Consider the following 21,808-nt stretch of genomic DNA (forward strand, 5'->3'; position numbering starts at 1 on the left):
ACCCTAGACCCCTACCAGTTCGCATACCGAGCCAAGCGATCCACGGAGGATGCAATTTGCTCTGCCCTCCATCCAGCCCTCACCCACTTGGACAATAAAGACTCATATGTGAGAATGCTGTTCATTGACTTCAGTTCAGCATTCAATACAATAATACCACAACAACTCATCAGAAAACTGGACAAACTAGGTTTCAGCACCTCCCTCTGCAACTGGCTGCTGGACTTCCTGATGCAAAGACCACAAGCAGTACGGGTAGGGAACAACACCTCAAGCACCCTGACCCTGAGCACGGGGGCTCCGCAAGGTTGTGTTCTCAGCCCCCTGCTGTTCACGCTGCTGTCACACCACTGCACAACGACCCACAGCACTAACCATCTAGTGAAGTTTGCGGATGATACAACACTGGTGGGCCTCATCACCAAGGGCGATGAGACTCACTACAGAGAAGAAGTAGACCTGCTGGCCAGATGGTGCAAAGACAACAACCTCCTGCTGAATGTAAACAAGACCAAGGAGATTGTTGTCAACTTCCAAAGGGTCCAAAAACAACTGCCACCACTGACCATCGACGGCGATGCTGTGGAGAGAGTGAGCAGCACCAAGTTCCTTGGAGTGCACATCAGCGACGACCTCTCTTGGACCACCAACACTACATCACTGGCGAAGAAGGCCCATCAGCGTCTCTACTTCCTGCGCAAACTAAAGAAGGCAAGTGCTACACCCTCCATCATGACAACATTCTACAGGAACCATAGAGAGCGACGTGTCCAAACTGCATCACAGTGTGGGGAGGAAGCTGCACGGAGAAAAACAGGAAGACACTCCAGCGTGTTGTGAACACAGCGAAGAAGATCATTGGAGTACCACTCCCCTCCTGCAGGACATTTACACCACACGCCTCACCCGGAAAGCACTGATGATCATCAAAGACACAAGCCACCCTGCACACAAACTGTTCAGCCTCCTGCCCTCTGAAAAGAGGTACAGGCGCCTCCGTTCCCGTACCACCAGGCTGGCGAGCAGCACAATGCACCAAGCGATCAAGATGCTGAACTGTCAGCCTCTAGCCAGCAAGGCCACTGACAACCCCCCCCCCCATCCCCCACCACCATATCTGCGACTGAACATTCCACCTGCACTACTATACTTGTGACTGAACTTTCAACCTGCACTAACTCAAAACATGCACACACACACACACACACACACACACACACACACACACACACACACACACACACACACACACACCACACACACACACACACACACACACACACACACCACACACACACACACACACACACACACACACACACACAAGCACACTGCACTTTCTGCACTAAACCCAAACACAAACACACTGACACACACACACACACAGACACACGAACACACACACAGACGCATACCGCACCTTCTACCTGCACTAAACACATACAAACACACACACACACACAAACACACACTGCTGCTGGTGTACTTGACAAACCTTTTTAATATTTATTTTTCTTCAAAATGCTACTATTACCATGTCAGAACACTATAAAGGACCTTTTAGGAAAAGCACAAAAGCACAACAATACCTCTTAAATGTATGTCCTCTACAAGTCTTCTGTTGTCCAGTCTTGCACTTTAAATGTCTGTATGAGCACTGTCTATGTCCATACTGTCTTAAGTCCATGTATAAGTACTGTCTATGTCTATACTGTCTATGTCCTTACCTAGATTAGTCTATGTCTGTATGGGAAAGCAAGAAATGTAATTTCAAATTCTTTGTATGACCAGTGCATGTAAAGAAATTGACAATAAAACCTACTTGACTTGACTTGACTTGACTTCATTCATATTCAACAAATTAATATGGCATTCATTTTTCAAGATGGCTGCCACTGTTACCATGCATTTAGTGTAAAAATTTAGTGTATAAAACTGGATGACATTCGGTTGAAATATTTTCTGAGGGCCACCGTTTTGGAAAAAGGTCATGTCCAGATAAAAAAATTAACATGGCAGCCATTTTTAACGATGGCCACAATTACTACTATATGCTGAATGTAAAAAGGTACTTATGTAGGCCTACTTAATGTAATGTAAATAATGTTAAATTAATTAAAATAATTAATTAAATAAATTATGGAATTTGGTAGAAAATACTCTCAGGAGGTGTTTTGGAAAAAGGCAAGGTCACTCAAAATGTGGATTCATAGAGGTAGAACGATGTAGGCCTAGAGGTGACACGTCAATACCCTACAGCACTGGGAAATGGCACATGTTGCATCCAATCTTGTGTAGTGTAGGCACCTTCACTCAATGCAAGTCAATGGAGAACATGCCCACCTCTGTCAAATGTCTGTGTCTATCTCTGTCAGTGTAAATATCAATTGAAGTCATATGAGTCGATAAAATACATTTAAAAATCAAATATATTAATTATGTAGATATTTATCAACATACTTCCACTATTTTCCTTGTATATTGTGTTGATGGACATTTCTACAGTATTAAGCCATTTTTTGACAGAGATGAGACTCCCTCTCCATTCATTTCCATTTTGTACCTCCAAAACAAATCTGCCATGGACTGCTGTGAAAAGGGGGGCAGGGTCACCTCTAGTCTAATGTTCCTCTGTGGGTGGATTCCAATATGCTGACTACCGTTCTTCCTTGCTTACTTGCCTGCTTTTGACCTCATGATGATGTCACTGACGACAGAAAATTAATACAATATCTTGCAAAAGCACAATTCTAATGTCATTTTCTCATTTGCGATTGAGATGTTGAATGAAAAACAGTCCCCCCAAAGTTGTTGTGGCTAGGCTGACAGCTGTGAATTTCTCCACAGAGGCTGCAAGGAGGCTGGGCGAGGCCACAAGTGCACATTGAAATGCACTAATTTTTCAGGTATATGCAGGTATATGCCCCCTTAAAAACCTGTTGGCCCCTGTCCACCCCCCTGCTAATTTTAGTCTAGAATTGCCACTGCCCGTATAACCATATTGGTCTAAAACTTCCATCCACGGGGTCCCTTTGTCTTTGTTGACAACTATGCCATATTCTTGATGGTTAACCTGCAACCCCAACTTTAACTGTCAAAACCTGCCGGTGGGTTTGAGATTCCGTAGAATTCAATTGTTGTAGAATTCTACTGAGGATTAACTCAGATTGCTAGAAACTGACTGACTCAAAAAGAGAAACATTTAGGATTTATAAATTGCAAGCAACAAAATATCCAGGTCTGAATGAGGAACTGGATTTCAGTGTATTTCTTTGATTGACCCTTGTATGTTCTGTCTGTACTTCTATTTGCAGAGGATTCAAGCTCTCTAGACCTTCCTTGTTTATCTTACTTTACTAAATATAATTAAGACAATGCATCATATTATGATGTTGCAAGTGCTGGTAGGTTCTGTCATTTGATTGTTGTCTCTGAGAAATTGACACATTATTTACTGCTGTCTTAGTAAGAGAAGGACACCTGCTGGACGCTTCATGTAATGACAGCTTGCCATCTGATCTGCACAGTGTGTCAGTTTCTGATTTCTCACTTTTTACAGTGGCGGCCATCTTGAAAAATGAATGCCATATTAATTTGTTAAGTGTTCACTGCCCCCCAACAAAAACACATCCTTTTCCCTGCACCACCACTATTGCCTGTTTCCCCACGGAAACCACGGATCCAGCATTTTTTCCCCGCTTTTAATTTGACATTTTGTCAACGGAGTTGTCGTCGTCTGAGTCTGAGCCTGACTCTGACCAAAGAAAGTACATCTAACAAGAAGCGTCATTTTGTTTCTATTCCGGTATCCACTTTATGTCGGATGAACGCCCCTTTAGGAGACCTTCGGTTAGGAGACCTTCGGAGTCCTGAGGTTGAGAATCAATGAAGTCCCCTTAGCGCTGTAGATGGCGGTAGCACCCGTCGTGTGCAAACACCACGAAAAGAGAAGAAGAAGGAGGGACAACGCCCCCTTAGGAGACCGAATTTTGAGCACTCGCTTTTGCATTGAGTGGGCGTGTTTCGAGTCCTCTTTATTAAATATCCAACCTCTTTGCTATGACTATGGGTTGGATCGCTGTACATTTTAGGACATTGGTTGTCGGCGAGATTGCGAAACGCATGGTGATGTTGCGCCCGCCCAATTTAAGTCCCATGGTGACTGCTGTCTACATTGTACTCGAAGGCAGAGCAAGAGAGGAGAGAGAGTAGGAATGTGTACCACGAAGAAAGTGTTGATGTTATTATTGCCGACATTTTTTGGGTTGAGAATGACTTCTGAGTATAGGAGCATGCCGCATGCTGCACGATGCAAGCCGTCGTGCTAATCCTCGTCTTCAGTCAAATCAAATGCCGTGCTGGCCTCGCATGAAAAGTTATAGTAGGGTGGGTCAGTGTTATAATTCAGTGAAATTTTTCAAGTTGGTGTAAAAACATGACATTTGGCACAGATAGACTCTAAGGGTCCCTTTTTGAGGAAAACAACTTTGGCCACCAACAAGTTAAAAATGGTGGCTATTTTTCAAGATGGCTGCCATTATAGTAGCCTAAATATTAAATATTGTAAATATTATAGTGAAAATCACTCAGTTTGTCATAAAGCTTGAAATTTGGCAGAAATACTCTCTGGGTAATAAATAGGTCCTGGCCACTCAAAAATTCAATATGGCTGCCATTTCTCAACATGGCCGCCTTTGCTGCTGAAGGTATATGGTGGCTGGTTAAAGTGTATGGTGTAAAATGGTATAAAAAGCAAATACTTTGGGATGAAAGCCTAACATTTGGCAGAAATACTCTCTAAAGGCAACTGTTTGGAAATAAAGGCCATTGCCACTCAAACATTCTATATTGCTGCCATTTTTTAAGATGGCCACAATTGCTGATATATGGCTTATGCAAAAATGTTTAACTTTGGTGTAAAAGTCTGAAATTTGGCAGAAACACTCTCAGAGGACCACTGTTTTGGAAAAAAAACATGATTCTCACAGCACAGCCACCCTTATCCAAGTGAGCGTGTACCCTGTGAAGAAGATACAGGATAGCATTCTCCACTCCCACGTTCTCTTGGTAGGCGAACTGCAGATGATCCAGTACCTGGGGTTTGAGAAAGTTGAGCAGCAGCACTCGTTCAACAGTTTTCATTAGGTGTGAGGTGAGGGCAACCGGTCTGTAATCATTAAGTTCTTTGGTGTGGGTTTTTTTTGGAACAGGTACCAGACATGAAGTTGTCCACAAGATAGGGACCTTGCCTTCTTGTAGACTCCTATTTAAAAGGTGATGAAGAGGCTCAGCTAATTCCTCAGCACATGTCTTTAGCAGTCTTGCACAGATGCCATCAGGACCGGCCGCCTTGGACTTTAAGGGCTCTGCATACTTCACGTGCGCATTTTGTCGCGTGTGGCGCGAGAACCATTAATGACGTCATCACTTGCGACAGACTATTCATACTTCAGAAGGCTTTCGCTCGCATTGTCGGAAGTGCCCTCTGCTGTTCATGAGAGAAACGGCAGCGTGAGTTCTACAGATGTATAAAATAGAAAGCCAAACACGGCCGCTGTAGGGCTACTGAACGTCTGACTTGTGACTTACCACATTGAAACATATATTTTTTGTTGTAGCCTACATTGCCAGATCATTCCAAGACCATGTGAGAGCATTGTTCTGGCGGCAGAATTTTTAAATATATAGCTCCGAACACAACGTGCTTCTGAACAAAGTAAACAATTGTTTCACTGAACAACATTTAAGAGAGAAGATAAAATAACTCTCTATGACATTTTATTATCCTCAAAATGGTGCAGGATCCATTCTGTAGTAGCCTACAGTAGTTGTAGCCTCTCTTCGCAACTCCTGCTTTGTCTGCCTACCTGCATGGTCGCTGGTGGCGCACGACATGTTACAAAAAATGTGGGGTGCACGACGTCGCGACACGGCAGCTCGCGCCACGGCGTGTGACGTCATTTTGGGTCACGTGATGGCGCGAGTGAGGTCGCGAGTGAGGTCGCGAGTGAAGTATGAAGGAGACTTACACCAGTCACGCCAAGTATGAATCCCCCTTAAGTCTTTTCAGTGCCCCTCTAACTTGAACAGTGGTGATTGCTGGCTGTGGGTGTGTTGGGTTGGGGTTAGAGGGGGGTGAGGGAGGGGTGGGTGGTGGAGAAGTGAGTAACAGGGAAGGGGGATAGAGGTAGTGGGGATTTGTGAGCCTGCTGTGTCCATTGGTGGATATACTGCTGCAGTGTTGATGATGGTTGGAGTGGTGACCATAGGCAGAGTAGGAGGGTGTGGGGATGAAGTGTCCCTGTTCGTGAAGCAGGGTGAAGGAGTAACGGGAGTGAGGGGTTGTGAAAAAGAGCAGGTGAAATCCCTAAGCACACATCTGTGAAAGTATACGTAACCAGATGTTTAGAAATCAATCTTCTGCAAGCCACTGGCAAGGTGATACAAATACAGTATGAGGTTAAAAAAAAGAAATGAACTATTTCTATAGTATGCACCGAATAGACCATTCTAAATAAGCAATGTTCATGCTAAAATGCATGGAATAAGTATGTGTGCCTTGCTTGTGAAGACAATGAGTAATGAGTAACGCAAAACACTTAATATTATAGACCATATCAGAATTGTCTTTTGGGCAAGGGTAGTTAAGACCGGGTGCCCCGAGGGGGGGAAAGGTGTGACAGATTATGAGGGCCCAACAACTCTGACAGGGCCCCTGGAAGGATGCTGATAACATAACTTGTCATTTCGGGGCCCAAAATTTGAATTTTTCATGGGGCCCAACATTTTTAGCGCCACTTTTGCCTACAATATGTTGTCCATGAGCTGTCTGCTTTTGTTACCAATTGAGGTACTCCATGATTAGTATTAGGCGAGGGCTTGTTTTCAAATTCAGGAAAATACAATTTATCTCTGCCTACTTACAGTACATATTTGGAAACCATTTCCTACATTCATTTGAACTAAATACAGTAGCCTGTACTGTTTTGAGTAATCTCTAATGCAGGGGTGGGTAATTAATTTGGCATGGAGAATACTGACCAAAGGGCCAGATATGGCAGGCAACTTGCCCGTGCAATAATAAGAAATAAGTGTACAATGACATGCAGTAACTTGTCAGCTTTGACATTCCTGCACATTACAACTAATTATAAATGATAATGTATTTAGATGTAGCCCATGCACTTGGTTTATTGCAAGACCCTTGCTTTAGGTAGCCATTTTAAGACTTTTGAGTGACAGTATGAATTTGGATTTTGGATTGGATGGTCTTTCATGTCAAGGGCCACATGAAATGGCTCAGCATGCTGCATGTGGCCCCCGGGCCTGAGTTTGCCAACCTCTGCTGTAATGTGATTGTGATGAAAAAATAAATGATCCCACCCTCCACGCAGTTTCTTATTCCCCCGGCCCATGGTCGTCGTCCCCCCCCCCCCCCCCCCCCCCTACACACACACACTCCCCCACCCTCATAGCCACTTCACCAAGCCCCCCGCTCCCCCCCATTACCCCACTGTTAAATCCATACCCCACTCAATAAATTGCCAGTTCCATAGGCCTATTTAGGCCTACAGTTTTTTGGCGAAAGTAACTAAGGGAATTGTCAACGAAAAATGTATGGCAACTGTGCTGCTCATTGAAACTGGGATGCCTATTGCCAAATTTGATCTTTTCATGAAGGTTTACTAAGTAATAAACTAATATTTTCTAGTACGGCCCAAGTACAGTCATATTGCAGCTAAAAATGTTTATTTGAAGAAATTTAAAATGGCGGACCATGGAGAAGATCCCCCTTTTAATGTATGAAAAGTGCAATTTTCCCAGTCATAATGAATACTTATAATTTGATGTAGGTGGTAAGTATTCATGTAAAAGGTAGCATTAGTGAATGGGTAGCATGAATTCTGGAAATAAACAACTAAAAATCTTGTGTACCTTTAATGCATTTTTCCCTGGCTTTTTATTGGACGTTTTGTTACTGTCAACTGAGTTTTCGTCGCCTGACTCTATAGACCTTCCTTGTTTATCTTACTTTACTAGGATGTATAATCAAGACAATATATCATGATGTTATAGTGTTGCAAGTGCTGGTAGGTTCTGACATTTGATTTGTGTCTCTGAGAAATTGACACATTTTTTTTACTGCTGTCTTAGTAGGAAAAGGACACCTGCTGGACGCTTTATGCAATGACAGCTTGTGCATTCACAATGTGCTGCACTCACAATGTGCAAGTTCCTGATTGTTTTTTTTTGTTTGGTTTTTTTTTTTATTATTATTATTCTTTTGTTTCACCATTACCTCAGTTTGACTCCCTGAAGAAGGCCTAACATGTCTAACAATGTAATGTTAATGTCTACCATGACAAAGCCATCACAATAAAGGCTTTTTAACTTTTTCAAAAGTAGAGTGCCTTGGATTTTCTTCAGTTTCGCATCTTCAGTTTTTTTCCTATCTAAAGAGCACCTCAAACAAACTTTTTCAGACTACAGGAAGTGCTCCTGAGCTAACTTTTTTGAATGCTCAGGTCGCTGCTTTGCCCTCCTCACAGCGCAAATATTTTTAAACTGGAAACCTTCAAACTGAATAATATTTTTGGCCAATAAATTATACAACGAGATAAAAAATCCTGCAAAATTTCAGGATGTTATATATGGCTGCTAAGGATTTTTGTACTACTAACCATTTAGCAATGGTGGCCATCTTGAAAATTGCCCGCATATTTTAATTTGTGTGCCAGCCAGTGGCCATCAGAGAGCACCCCCACTCCTAAATGTCAAGGTTTTATTTCAAAGTAAATGGCTTTTACACTTTTCATTCATCAACACTGGCAGCCATCTTTAAAAATGACCACAATTTCTGACTCTTTAATTCCAAAAGGCCCTTAGATAGCCTATTTCTGCTAAATGTCATTAGACTAAACCATTTTTACATTCAGCATTTAGTAGGCCTAGCAATTGTGGTCATCTTCAAAAATGGCTGCCACGTATTTTTAATTAAAAAAAAAAATCTAGACATGACCTTTTTTTTCCAAAACAGTGGCCCTCAGAAAGTATTTAGACCGAATGTTATGCAGTTTTATACCAGAGTAAACTATTTTTACACTAACTGCATAGTAACAATGAAGGCCATCTTGAAAAATGAATGCCATTTTAATTTGTGAAGTGAACCCCCCACCCCCGAAAAAAACAAACAAACAAAACAAAAACAGCAAAACAAAAAAGAAAAAGGCAGATCCTTTCCCCTGCGCTATTGCCTGTTTCCCCACCCATTTAAATCATGCATTTCCGCTCAGCTTTTAATTTGACATTTTGGCAACGGAGTTGTCGTTGCCTGACTCTGAGCCTGAGTCTGACTCTCACTCTGAGTTGGATCGCTGTACATTTTAGGACATTGGTCGTCGGCGTCGGCGTCGGCAAGAACTCTCAATCTCACTCTCTCATCAGTAGTGAAGGGGTGTGGCCAATTTACTGTTTGACACCGTCACTGAGGTATTGCGGTCGGGTAGACGGTATATATAGTGGTGAGTCAACTTCATGTCAAATGAGAACAGAGTTGAAGTTAGTCAATCTTCGTTGAGTCAGAAAAACACTTTAAGGCCGGTTGAGAACACAATGTGGCTGAACACTTTGGGGCCGGCTGAGAACATAATGCGGCCGCTGTAATATATTTCGCGGCCGCGGCCCACCGGGACAAGTCCCCGATCTCCCGATGGCCACTCCGCGCCTGCTGACATGCGACTCTAACATGCGACTCCGACTCTGACACTGACATGCGACTCTGAGTCTGACTCTGACATGCAACTCCGACTCCGACTCTGATTCTGACTCTGACATGCGACTCTGAGTCTGACTCTGACTCTGACATGCGACTCTAACTCTGACACTGACATGCGACTCTGAGTCTGACTCTGACATGCGACTCTGAGTCTGATTCTGACATGCGACTCTGAGTCTGACTCTGACATGCGACTCTGACTCCGACTCTGACACTGACATGCGACTCTGACTCTGACATGCGACTCTGAGTCTGACTCTGACATGCAACTCCGACTCCAACTCCGACTCTGACATGCGACTCTGACATGCGACTCTAACATGCGACTCTGAGTCTGACTCTGACATGCAACTCCGACTCCAACTCCGACTCCGACTCTGACACTGACATGCGACTCTGACTCTGACTCTGACATGCGACTCTGAGTCTGACTCTGACATGCGACTCTGACTCTGACATGCGACTCTGAGTCTGACTCTGACATGCGACTCCGACTCCGACTCCAACTCCGACTCTGACACTGACATGCGACTCTGACTCTGACATGCGACTCTGAGTCTGACTCTGACATGCGACTCTGAGTCTGACTCTGACATGCGACTCTGACTCTGACTCTGACATGCGACTCTGAGTCTGACTCTGACATGCGACTCCGACTCCGACTCCGACTCTGACACTGACGTGCGACTCTGACTCTGACATGCGACTCTGAGTCTGACTCTGACATGCGACTCTGAGTCTGACTCTGACATGCGACTCTGACTCTGACATGCGACTCTGAGTCTGACTCTGACTCTGACTCTGACTCTGACATGCGACTCCGACTCCGACTCCAATTCTGACTCTGACACTGACACTGACATGCGACTCTGACTCTGACATGCGACTCTGAGTCTGATTCTGACATGCGACTCTGAGTCTGACTCTGACATGCAACTCCGACTCCAACTCCGACTCTGACATGCGACTCTGACATGCGACTCTAACATGCGACTCTGAGTCTGACTCTGACATGCAACTCCGACTCCAACTCCGACTCCGACTCTGACACTGACACGCGACTCTGACTCTGACTCTGACATGCGACTCTGAGTCTGACTCTGACATGCGACTCCGACTCTGACACTGACATGTGACTCTGAGTCTGACTCTGACATGCGACTCTGAGTCTGATTCTGACATGCGACTCTGAGTCTGACTCTGACATGCGACTCCGACTCCGACTCCAACTCCGACTCTGACACTGACATGCGACTCTGACTCTGACATGCGACTCTGAGTCTGACTCTGACATGCGACTCTGAGTCTGACTCTGACATGCGACTCTGACTCTGACTCTGACATGCGACTCTGAGTCTGACTCTGACTCTGACTCTGACATGCGACTCCGACTCCGACTCCGACTCCAACTCCGACTCTGACACTGACATGCGACTCTGAGTCTGACTCTGACTCTGACTCTGACATGCGACTCCGACTCCGACTCCGACTCTGACACTGACGTGCGACTCTGACTCTGACATGCGACTCTGAGTCTGACTCTGACATGCGACTCTGAGTCTGACTCTGACATGCGACTCTGACTCTGACATGCGACTCTGAGTCTGACTCTGACTCTGACATGCGACTCCGACTCCGACTCCAACTCCGACTCTGACACTGACATGCGACTCTGACTCTGACATGCGACTCTGAGTCTGATTCTGACATGCGACTCTGAGTCTGACTCTGACATGCAACTCCGACTCCAACTCCGACTCTGACATGCGACTCTGACATGCGACTCTAACATGCGACTCTGAGTCTGACTCTGACATGCAACTCCGACTCCAACTCCGACTCCGACTCTGACACTGACATGCGACTCTGACTCTGACTCTGACATGCGACTCTGAGTCTGACTCTGACATGCGACTCCGACTCTGACACTGACATGTGACTCTGAGTCTGACTCTGACATGCGACTCTGAGTCTGATTCTGACATGCGACTCTGAGTCTGACTCTGACATGCGACTCCGACTCCGACTCCGACTCCGACTCTGACACTGACATGCGACTCTGACTCTGACATGCGACTCTGAGTCTGACTCTGACATGCGACTCTGAGTCTGACTCTGACATGCGACTCTGACTCTGACTCTGACATGCGACTCTGAGTCTGACTCTGACTCTGACTCTGACATGCGACTCCGACTCCGACTCCAACTCCGACTCTGACACTGACATGCGACTCTGACTCTGACATGCGACTCTGAGTCTGATTCTGACATGCGACTCTGAGTCTGACTCTGACATGCAACTCCGACTCCAACTCCGACTCTGACATGCGACTCTGACATGCGATTCTGACATGCGACTCCAACATGCGACTCTGAGTCTGACTCTGACATGCAACTCCGACTCCAACTCCGACTCCGACTCTGACACTGACATGCGACTCTGACTCTGACTCTGACATGCGACTCTGAGTCTGACTCTGACATGCGACTCCGACTCTGACACTGACATGTGACTCTGAGTCTGACTCTGACATGCGACTCTGAGTCTGATTCTGACATGCGACTCTGAGTCTGACTCTGACATGCGACTCCGACTCCGACTCCAACTCCGACTCTGACACTGACATGCGACTCTGACTCTGACATGCGACTCTGAGTCTGACTCTGACATGCGACTCTGAGTCTGACTCTGACATGCGACTCTGACTCTGACTCTGACATGCGACTCTGAGTCTGACTCTGACATGCAACTCCGACACTGACATGCGACTCTGACTCTAACTCGCGACTCTGAGTCTGACTCTGACATGCGACTCTTAACATGCGACTCTGAGTCTGACTCTGAGTACGAGGATGTCCTAAAATGGACACCGTACCTTGAAGTCGATAATGAGTATTCTACAAACCCAGATCCTGCACTCTACAAAAGACGGTTGCAACTTCATTCTGAACTAGGTCTGTTAACCACCAGTGAAGCAGAATTGCAACTGCGTAAATCCCAACAGAAATTCTTTGAGTCAGGAGATAAGGCTGGCAAACTCCTTGCCCAACAATCCAGAACAGCTGCTGCGTCTAGGCTGATCCCAGCAATAAAATCACCATCTGGTACCACCCTTACTGATCCAAAAAGTATAAATGAAACATTTGCAAAATTTTATTCTGATCTATATACATCTGACCACCCTCAGTTGAATACTCCAAATAAATTTAAGGACATTGTTTTCCCAACAATAGAAGAAGAGTGGGTAGATAAATTAGCTAGCCCAACATCTCCATCTGAGGTTGCAAGTGCGATCAGGGCTTTACAAAGTGGCAAGTCACCCGGCCCAGATGGTTTCACCGTAGAATTTTTCAAGAAATTTTCCCCACTTATCTCTAAAATTTTAAGTGATGTTTATAATGAGGCTTTATCTGCTGGCCGACTACCCCCGACTTTAAATGATGCTACTATTTCTCTACTACTAAAAAAGGATAAGGACCCACTACTCTGTAGTAGCTTCAGACCCATATTACTCTTAAATGTTGATTACAAGATTCTTGCTAAACTTTTATCTCTTCGTCTTCAACAGATTCTGCCAGAAATTATCTCACCAGACCAAACGGGTTTTATGTTGGGTAGACACTCATTTCATAATACTAGAAGGCTTTTCAATATACTCAACACCTCCAGCTCCAGCATACCAGAGGTCGTGGTGTCGCTCGACGCTGAAAAGGCCTTTGACAGGGTAGAATGGGACTTCCTGTTTGAGGTGATGGATAGATTTGGGTTGGGCTCTGGCTTCATTTCATGGGTCAAATTGCTTTATTCATCCCCAGTTGCTTCTGTACAAACAAACAATACATTCTTTCCTCCTTTTCAACTCCAGCGTGGTACAAGACAAGGTTGTCCACTATCTCCTTTATTGTTTGCCATAGCTATTGAACCGTTAGCGATCTGGTTGAGATCTGATCAGGGGTTTCAAGGTATCCTTCGCCCCAACACTGAACATAAATTATCTTTATATGCCGATGACTTGCTCCTTTATGTGTCCAATCCATCCACATCACTCCCAGTCACCTTAGACATCTTAAAAAAGTTTGGCCAATTGTCTGACTACAAACTCAATTTTGGCAAAAGTGAAATATTTGCATTAAACGAGTCAGTTGGGGTTCTCCCAGACAGCATTTGTCCTTTCAGAAGGGCAGACAATAGTTTTAAATACTTAGGTGTAATCATAACCAAGACTCTGACAAACACTTTTAATAAAAATCTTGTCCCTCTGCTTGGTAAGGTTGAGGATGATTTTAGTAGATGGTCCACCCTTCCTCTGTCGTTGGCTGGCAGGGTGAACCTTGTTAAGATGGCCATATTGCCAAAGTTTCTCTATCTCTTTCAGCATATTCCTGCACTCATTTCAAAAAAGTTTTTTGACAAATTGGACAAATCAGTGTCTAAATTTCTCTGGGCAAGTAAACCTGTGCGTATGCGGAAAAAAATCTTACAACTACCCAAAAGAGTAGGGGGTCTTGCTCTGCCCAATTTTTTACATTATTACTGGGCAGCCAATATTCATAAATTGCTATATTGGACCGACCAATCCACGACCAACCAGCCTGCTTGGGTAAAAATGGAACTGTCTTCTTCTCAGTCCTCATTGAGGGCATGGCTTTGCTCCCCCCTCACTTTATCAACAGTGAACGCAAGCCAAAATCCAGTAGTCAAACAGTCCCTCAAAATCTGGTTGCAATTCAGAAAGCATTTTGGCTTGAGAGACTGCTCAATTTATGCACCAATACTAAACAACCATAACTTCAAACCATCTACTATGGACTCTGCTTTTAAATTGTGGCATGACAGGGGCATTGTGTCAATTAATGATCTTTATGAAGGTGGCACATTTATGTCCTTTGCCGGTTTATCGACCAAATTTAAGCTTCCTCCCTCTCACCTCTTTAGATTTTTTCAAATCAGAGACTTTGTTCAGAAAAATTACCCTGAGTTTCCAAATCTTCCTGTACAGACTGTAGCTGATAACCTTTTCTTGATGGACCCCAATCAGAGGGGGAATATTTCACAAATTTTTAGGGCGCTAGACTCCACTACCGCTGTCTTTCCTCAACAAACAAAAAACCTGTGGGAACAAGATCTAGGTCTGACTCTTGAGGAGGACCAGTGGACTAAGATCTTACAATTGGTACACTACTCCTCTATCTGTGCACGACATGGTCTAATTCAATGTAAATTAATACACAGGATTTACTATACAAATCACAGACTGTCAAAATTCTACCCCAACGTTGCAGACACTTGTAATAGATGTAATCAATCTCCTGCTGACCTCATACACATGTTTTGGTCATGCCCGAAGCTGAAAACGTTTTGGTCTGCAATATTTGGTACCCTCCACAAGGCCTATGATGTGGGGGAAGATCCCCATCCTCTCCCAGCCATTTTCGGTGTAACTCAAACTAAATCTTATTCTAGCAAAGCCCAACACTGTATGGCTTTCTGTTCTTTACTGGCAAGGCGTTTAATTTTGCTTAACTGGAAACACACTGCACCCCCCTCTTACAGTCGTTGGGTTAAAGAAATTCTGTTTAACTTGAAGTTGGAAAGGCTTAGGTTTTCCCTTAATGGTTCATTAAGTAAATTCAACAGGACTTGGGACCCCCTGCTGTCCATTATACAGGTCCTTCTCAAATAATTAGCATATTGTGTTAAAGTTCATTTTTTCCCCATAATGTAATGATAAAAAAATAAACTTTCATATGTTTTACATTCATTGCACACCAACTGAAATATTTCAGGTCTTGTTTTGTTTTAATATTGATGATTTTGGCATACAACTCATGAAAACCCAAAATTCCCATCTCAATAAATTAGCATATCATGAAAAGGTTGTCTAAACAAGCCATTAACCTAATCATCTGAATTAACCAATTAACTCTAAACACTGGTAAAAGCTTCCTGAGGCTTTAAAAAGTCTCAGCCTTGTTCATTAATGATGCATTGTACTTAACATAGCCTACCCCTTGGCGGTACAGTCAAATGACAAAAATATTTCATGAGTTCAAATGTTTCAAATCGATATCATGAAATGTAATATTGTTTGACAACAATATTGGTATCACAATATTGATACAATTGCACAGCCCTACACATGACTTTGTCCTGGGCTCAGCAAAAGCTGTCAGTGGCCCTGCACACACATACACGTGCGCGCACACACGCATGCACACACGCATGCACGCATGCACACACACACACACACACACACACACACACACACGCGCGCAGAGTAGTTTTTCTTTCTCCGCCACCTCCTCCGTCTTGGTGATGAGATGCCTCTGCAGCGAGTGGATCTTCTGGAAGAAGGAAAGCGGACAAGTGAAGGGAGTGGGAGTGTATTGGATGCTTGTGTTCACGCCATGTTTTCCTTCACCCACATTCTGAGATTTACACACACACGCACACACACACGCACACGCACACACACACACACACACACACACACACAGACACACACACACACACACACACACACACACACACACACACACACACACAGAGGGAGAGGGAGTGAGAGAGATAACCAACTCTTAATGAATTTTCTCTATTCTTTGTATGATGGTACAGTTCCATATGAATGGCTCGTTATAAATGCCTAACTAATAGCTAATTGTGAAACTACATATTATATCACTTATAAACTATTAAGTTATCAAAATCATTTCTAAATCATTACTTCATCATCTATAATAATCCCTTATGTGCATTAGCCCAAACTTACAGTATTTTTCCCATTTTCACAAAGCCCCTAGACCCCTATGTGATTCCATATTACGAGTCACATTTTAAGTCCATAGGCTTTATTTGTTAGCCTGGCGACGCCATCCGATGTACTCCACCCAAAAATGTTGGCTCTGCACATCTTCTGGCAAAAGCCTCGAGCGTGGTTCTCTCAGTGTTAGGCCAATCAGCAAACAGTTGAGAGTGCTGACGCAGAACTAACCCTGATGTCCGTTACTGATTGGTTATGGTAACTGTATTCACACTTTCGTTTTGTTATTTGTATGCTTTTGCGACACTATATCGTAACAGGCATGCTAATAACACACAATATGGGCACAATATGGGTTTTTAATTAGAGTTTTAATTTAAATGATAGAGCAACATCAGATCATCTCCCACTCTCCACGGAGACGGATTTCTCTTGACTTTTGCCAGACTGATTGACGGAGTCAACAGTCTGCTTTTCGCCCAGGCTATTTATTTGTCAATTACACTAACTATGACCTGCAAAAAAGGATGTTTTGAACATCAGCACACACTTCTCTTTCATAATACAAAAAGCCATTCATTAGACATAACCTTATTTTCCTCTGCAAGAATGGATATATAGGTCTATATAATACGTATTGGTATTTGAATCCTGGTAACTTACAGCCCTGACTAAATGCATTTCATTCCATTTTGATTAGATTGCCTCCGCAAAGACTATACTGCCATCTTCAGACATTGGATTAGTTTCCTTCTCAACAGTGCTATTGCTCCGTTCAGAGATGTGAGATGAGGAGAGAGGGGAAGTGTTTGTGTGTGTGAGAGGGGGGGATTGAGTGAAGGACAGGGATGAGAGAGAGAGAGAGAGAAAGAGAGAGAGAGAGAGAGAGAGAGAGAGAGCAATAAAGGGGTGAAAGAGCTTTGTAAGAGAGTTGAGGGATAGCTGAATGTGAGACCTCAAAGGCAGAGGGTGGTGGTGGTGTGTGTGTGTGTGTGTGTGTGTGTGGGGGGGGGGTCAAGAAAGGAGGAGAGGCAGTTGATGGTGCCAGTCGTCTCCTTGCCACAGCTCTTAAAAACCCTTCACTCTATAGCAGCTGACGATAACAAAGCACTCCAATGGCAACAGGAGAGGAGCAAAGCAGAATCGCCTCAGGCCAGCGGCATAAGAAAGGCCATTTACCTAAGAAGATGGAGATGATGGAAGAGAGAGAGAGAGAGAGAGAGAGAGAGAGAGAGAGAGAGAGAGAGAGAGAGAGAGAGTAAACGGAAAGAATAGTGGTAGAGTTTAGGGATCTTTTCTGAAGCTGTTGAGAGAGAGTGAGAGCGGGCCTCGGGAGTGCTTTGAATGCAGACTCGAGCATATTGCATTGAACAGGTATATAAAAATGAAAGGACGGGTAGGTAGGTGGAAAAAGGGGATGGGGAAAAGGGGATGAGGAGGGTAAAATGTAGGGACAAGAAAAGTTGATGAAGACATTGAGAGAACGTGGGAAAATAAGGCTATAATAACAGAAAATAGAAGAGTAGAAAAAAGCAGAAAGAAAAGAAGGCTAAAGAAAGCGGTGTGTGTGTGTGAGAAAGAGACATATACAGAGAGAGGGAGCAAAGAAAAAAGAAGAGAACAAGAAAGACAGATGTTGTCATGCCAATAACAGCCATGAGTGAGCTGCTCAGGCTATAAGGCATGTGTCCCTAGCCTGATTTCCATCGACTTTGAAAGCTCTGTGAGAAGGTGTTACATCAGGAACGGTGTGCCCAGGCTAGTGTTTCTCACCATTGCTGTTCCTCAGTGTTCACTCTCTCTCTGTTCCTTATATCAGTACCTCTCTCCCTCCCCCTCTCTGGGTCTCCATCCCAGGGACGATAAGAGCCCCCATTCCCCCACCCCCACCCCCCACCACATTTCGATTCCTCAGTGTTCACTCTCTCAGTCCCTCAGTACCTCTCTCCCTCCCCCTCTCTGGGTCTCCATCCCAGGGGCGATCAGAGACCCCATGCCCCCCCCATCTCCATTCCTCAGTGTTCACTCTCTCAGTCCCTAAGTATCTCTCTCTTTCCCTCCCTCAATCTTCCCACTCCCTAGATCCGAGCTATGCACCTTCCCTTACTCGTCCAAGGACCATCAGGCCCACTTATGCGTCCTCCCATTTCCGTTCCCCAGTGCTCCCGAGGGCTAAGACGTAATGGGCCCGCCCTGCCAGGCTGCCATATGCTGCACACAATTGGACAGCAGAGTGGCTGTCATCAGACGAGTCGTCATCTTCATCATTGAGGTCTGCAATTGATGCTGGCCCCGGTACGTAGAGGTGTTGGAGGGATTGGCAAATGATGATTATCAGTCGCAGACAATGAATACATTAGCACACACAGAAACGCGCACGCACGCACGCACGCACGCACACACACACACACACACACACACACACACACACACACACACACACACACACACACACACACACACACACACACACACACACACACACGCCCAGCTGCCTGGATGATCCATGTGTGAACAATGTAGCTGTGCACTTATACTATATCCTCAACTTCTTAGGGGGAGGGAGAGAGAGAGAGAGACAGAGAGAGAGAGAGAGAGAGAGAGAGAGAGAGAGAGAGAGAGAGAGAGAGAGAGAGAGAGAGAGAGAGGGTCTAAGAAGAGAGAAAACACTAGAAGAAGTTAGAAGAGTCTTGATGCCAAGTTCAGCAACACACCATCAGAGTGAAGACAGGAAGCAAAATAAAAACAAAGTGATTAAACTTCTGGTATCTGTAAAGTCGTCAAGGACAGCAAGCAAACAACCTGCAGCCTTGACCTTATTCCCACATTTAAACTGAAAAAATATGCTTGTATACCTAGCAGCTCCTCTGCTTGAAATTGTTAACACTCCCACACTCACAGGCATGTTTCCCAGCTCCATCAAGACAGCCATAGTAAAACCACTGCTTACAAAACCGAACTTAGATCTACACTCATTAAGCAAGACCCAAATACAACCTTCCATTTACAGTATAGGCAAAATGATGGAAAAAATAGCATTTAACACCTTAGCGCAGAGCCTATGTTATAACCTTACTGTCACAAAAATTGTAATGGCTATGTCTTAACCCTCTGGTTGTGTTACGGTCAAAAATGAAACTTAAATAACTTCTCTATTTTTCATCATACACAAATGACACTTCATGATATCCTCCTGCTAACCTATTTAAATGGTCCAAATTAAATATAATGAAATTCCTAAAGAATTGTGGAAGATACACCAACTTGTTACATTCATGGTGTTTCGGCCAAAAATGACCAGACCATTAATTTACATTTCCCGAAGTTATATACAGTTATATTACATTGACTTTACTCTCATATTCTTTTTTGTTAGGCTTTTCAGAATACAACCATATGTGCCACATTAGTATAGATGTTTACAATTAGTTGAAATACTTGAAAAGAGTAAAGGTGTTCCAAACTGCCTGAAAGCCTCTGAGAGGCCCTACGGACGGACGGACACTCCAGAGGGTCAAAAAAACGATTTGGTGCAAGATAAGAAAAAAACCCTACAAATCACTAAAACAAAGCAGAATAACATTTAAATCACCATGGAAATGTTTCAAAAGGATGTCTAAGATGTATTAATCATAAAATATGCAAATCAGATTTTTAATCAATGTATTATTACCATTTTTGTGTAGGCGGTCAATTTTGGCCGTTAACACCATGAATGTAACCATGTTTCTAACACAACCAGAGGGTTAATCTGTTACTTGCGACTCTCGGCAATGTCATACCAATGTTGTAATCATGTAGTAGAGTATTTCCAGCAAATAGTGAATAGGCCCACTGGCGACCCCAGCTGCACTAAGAGGCTACACAACTAAACCAATTCCTAACAGACAACAATATCTTAAAAGAATTTCAACCCGGGTTGGCTACTAAGGATTCCAACCCCCCAACCAAAGAAGAGGTGAGGCTGCTTTCGAATTCTACGCACCAAAGAGATTGAATGTTCTTCCACTTCACACCAGAGTTTCTCCATCCATTCATGCCTTCAAGATGCAGCTGGACACCCCTCTCTTGACCATAAAAACAAACAAACAAACAAACAAACTAAGTTCAGATGGAGAAATTGTGAGTCACTCAAGGTTACAATTTTTTCCTTTTTTTTTTTTAATTTCGCTATCTTGACCAAGCTTGAGAGCGCCTACACTGATGAGCACCAAGGAAAAAAGGTGAAGACCCTGGAGCTCTCCAATTTCCTATTTGTGTTTGAAACGAACAAACAAACCCTTGCCTACTCATATTGCTCAGACCCCGTGGCGATCAGCTGCTAATAACCTCTCCTCGTCCTCGCTCTGCTCGACCTCCCTATGTCTCCTCTCCACACGTTGTGTCTAGATCTGCAAAACGCTTCTTTCTTTTCTTTTCTTCTTCTACAGTAATCTGAACCTTTTGTACCTAGCCCTGGTAGGGGGCTTTCCTGGGTGGTCGGGTTCGAGGCTCTGTCAGGTTCTCGGTCAGGGTTTGTTTTTCCTCTATCTATGCTGAGTTTTCCCCCCAAAATCTCACTCACCATACCTTGACCTTAACTTTTGCCAAATATCTTCTTCTCAATAAACTTGATTTTAGTTTAGTTTGTTTTATTTCTTACTTTTTATTTTATTATCTATACTTTTTATTTCTTACTCATTATTGTTGATCTGCATGTCTCATATGAATTGTGCTATACTACACAAGTTATTATTAGCTCCCACTAAGTTACTATTAACTATTACTAGTAATTACTATTACTATGATCAAATTATTATTATTATTATAGATGGAATACACTGCAGTCACTGACATCTCCATCATAATAGAGCATGGGAGACTGTGTTTATGATTTTGAGTGCAACAGCGTGTGCCTGTGAGTTCCGGCTAGTCGTACGATACGATACAATATAACACGGTATGATAGGACTTCATTGTCAGTTTTCACTTAAATTCATTTTTGCGTCCCTGAGCAAGACTCGTTTTAGTCTTGCATTAATTTGAAAAAAAAAGTGGACGTTGGCCCGGCTGACCCAGCCTGGCACGACAAGATTGAAACCGACTGCATTTCAATCAGTCATCTTACAGTATTTGCCTACTGCTTGCACACAATTTGCTAAATTTGGCTCATAGAGTCAAAACTCTACACACAAGCCAATTACTCTCAACACTTGGAGATAAACCCTACACATATATGCCAACATGAATCTCTTCTACCAAAACCTAAACTTTACAATAAAAACATTACAAT

This window comes from Engraulis encrasicolus, chromosome 1, assembly GCF_034702125.1.
Source record: "Engraulis encrasicolus isolate BLACKSEA-1 chromosome 1, IST_EnEncr_1.0, whole genome shotgun sequence".
Classification (NCBI taxonomy): domain Eukaryota; kingdom Metazoa; phylum Chordata; class Actinopteri; order Clupeiformes; family Engraulidae; genus Engraulis; species Engraulis encrasicolus.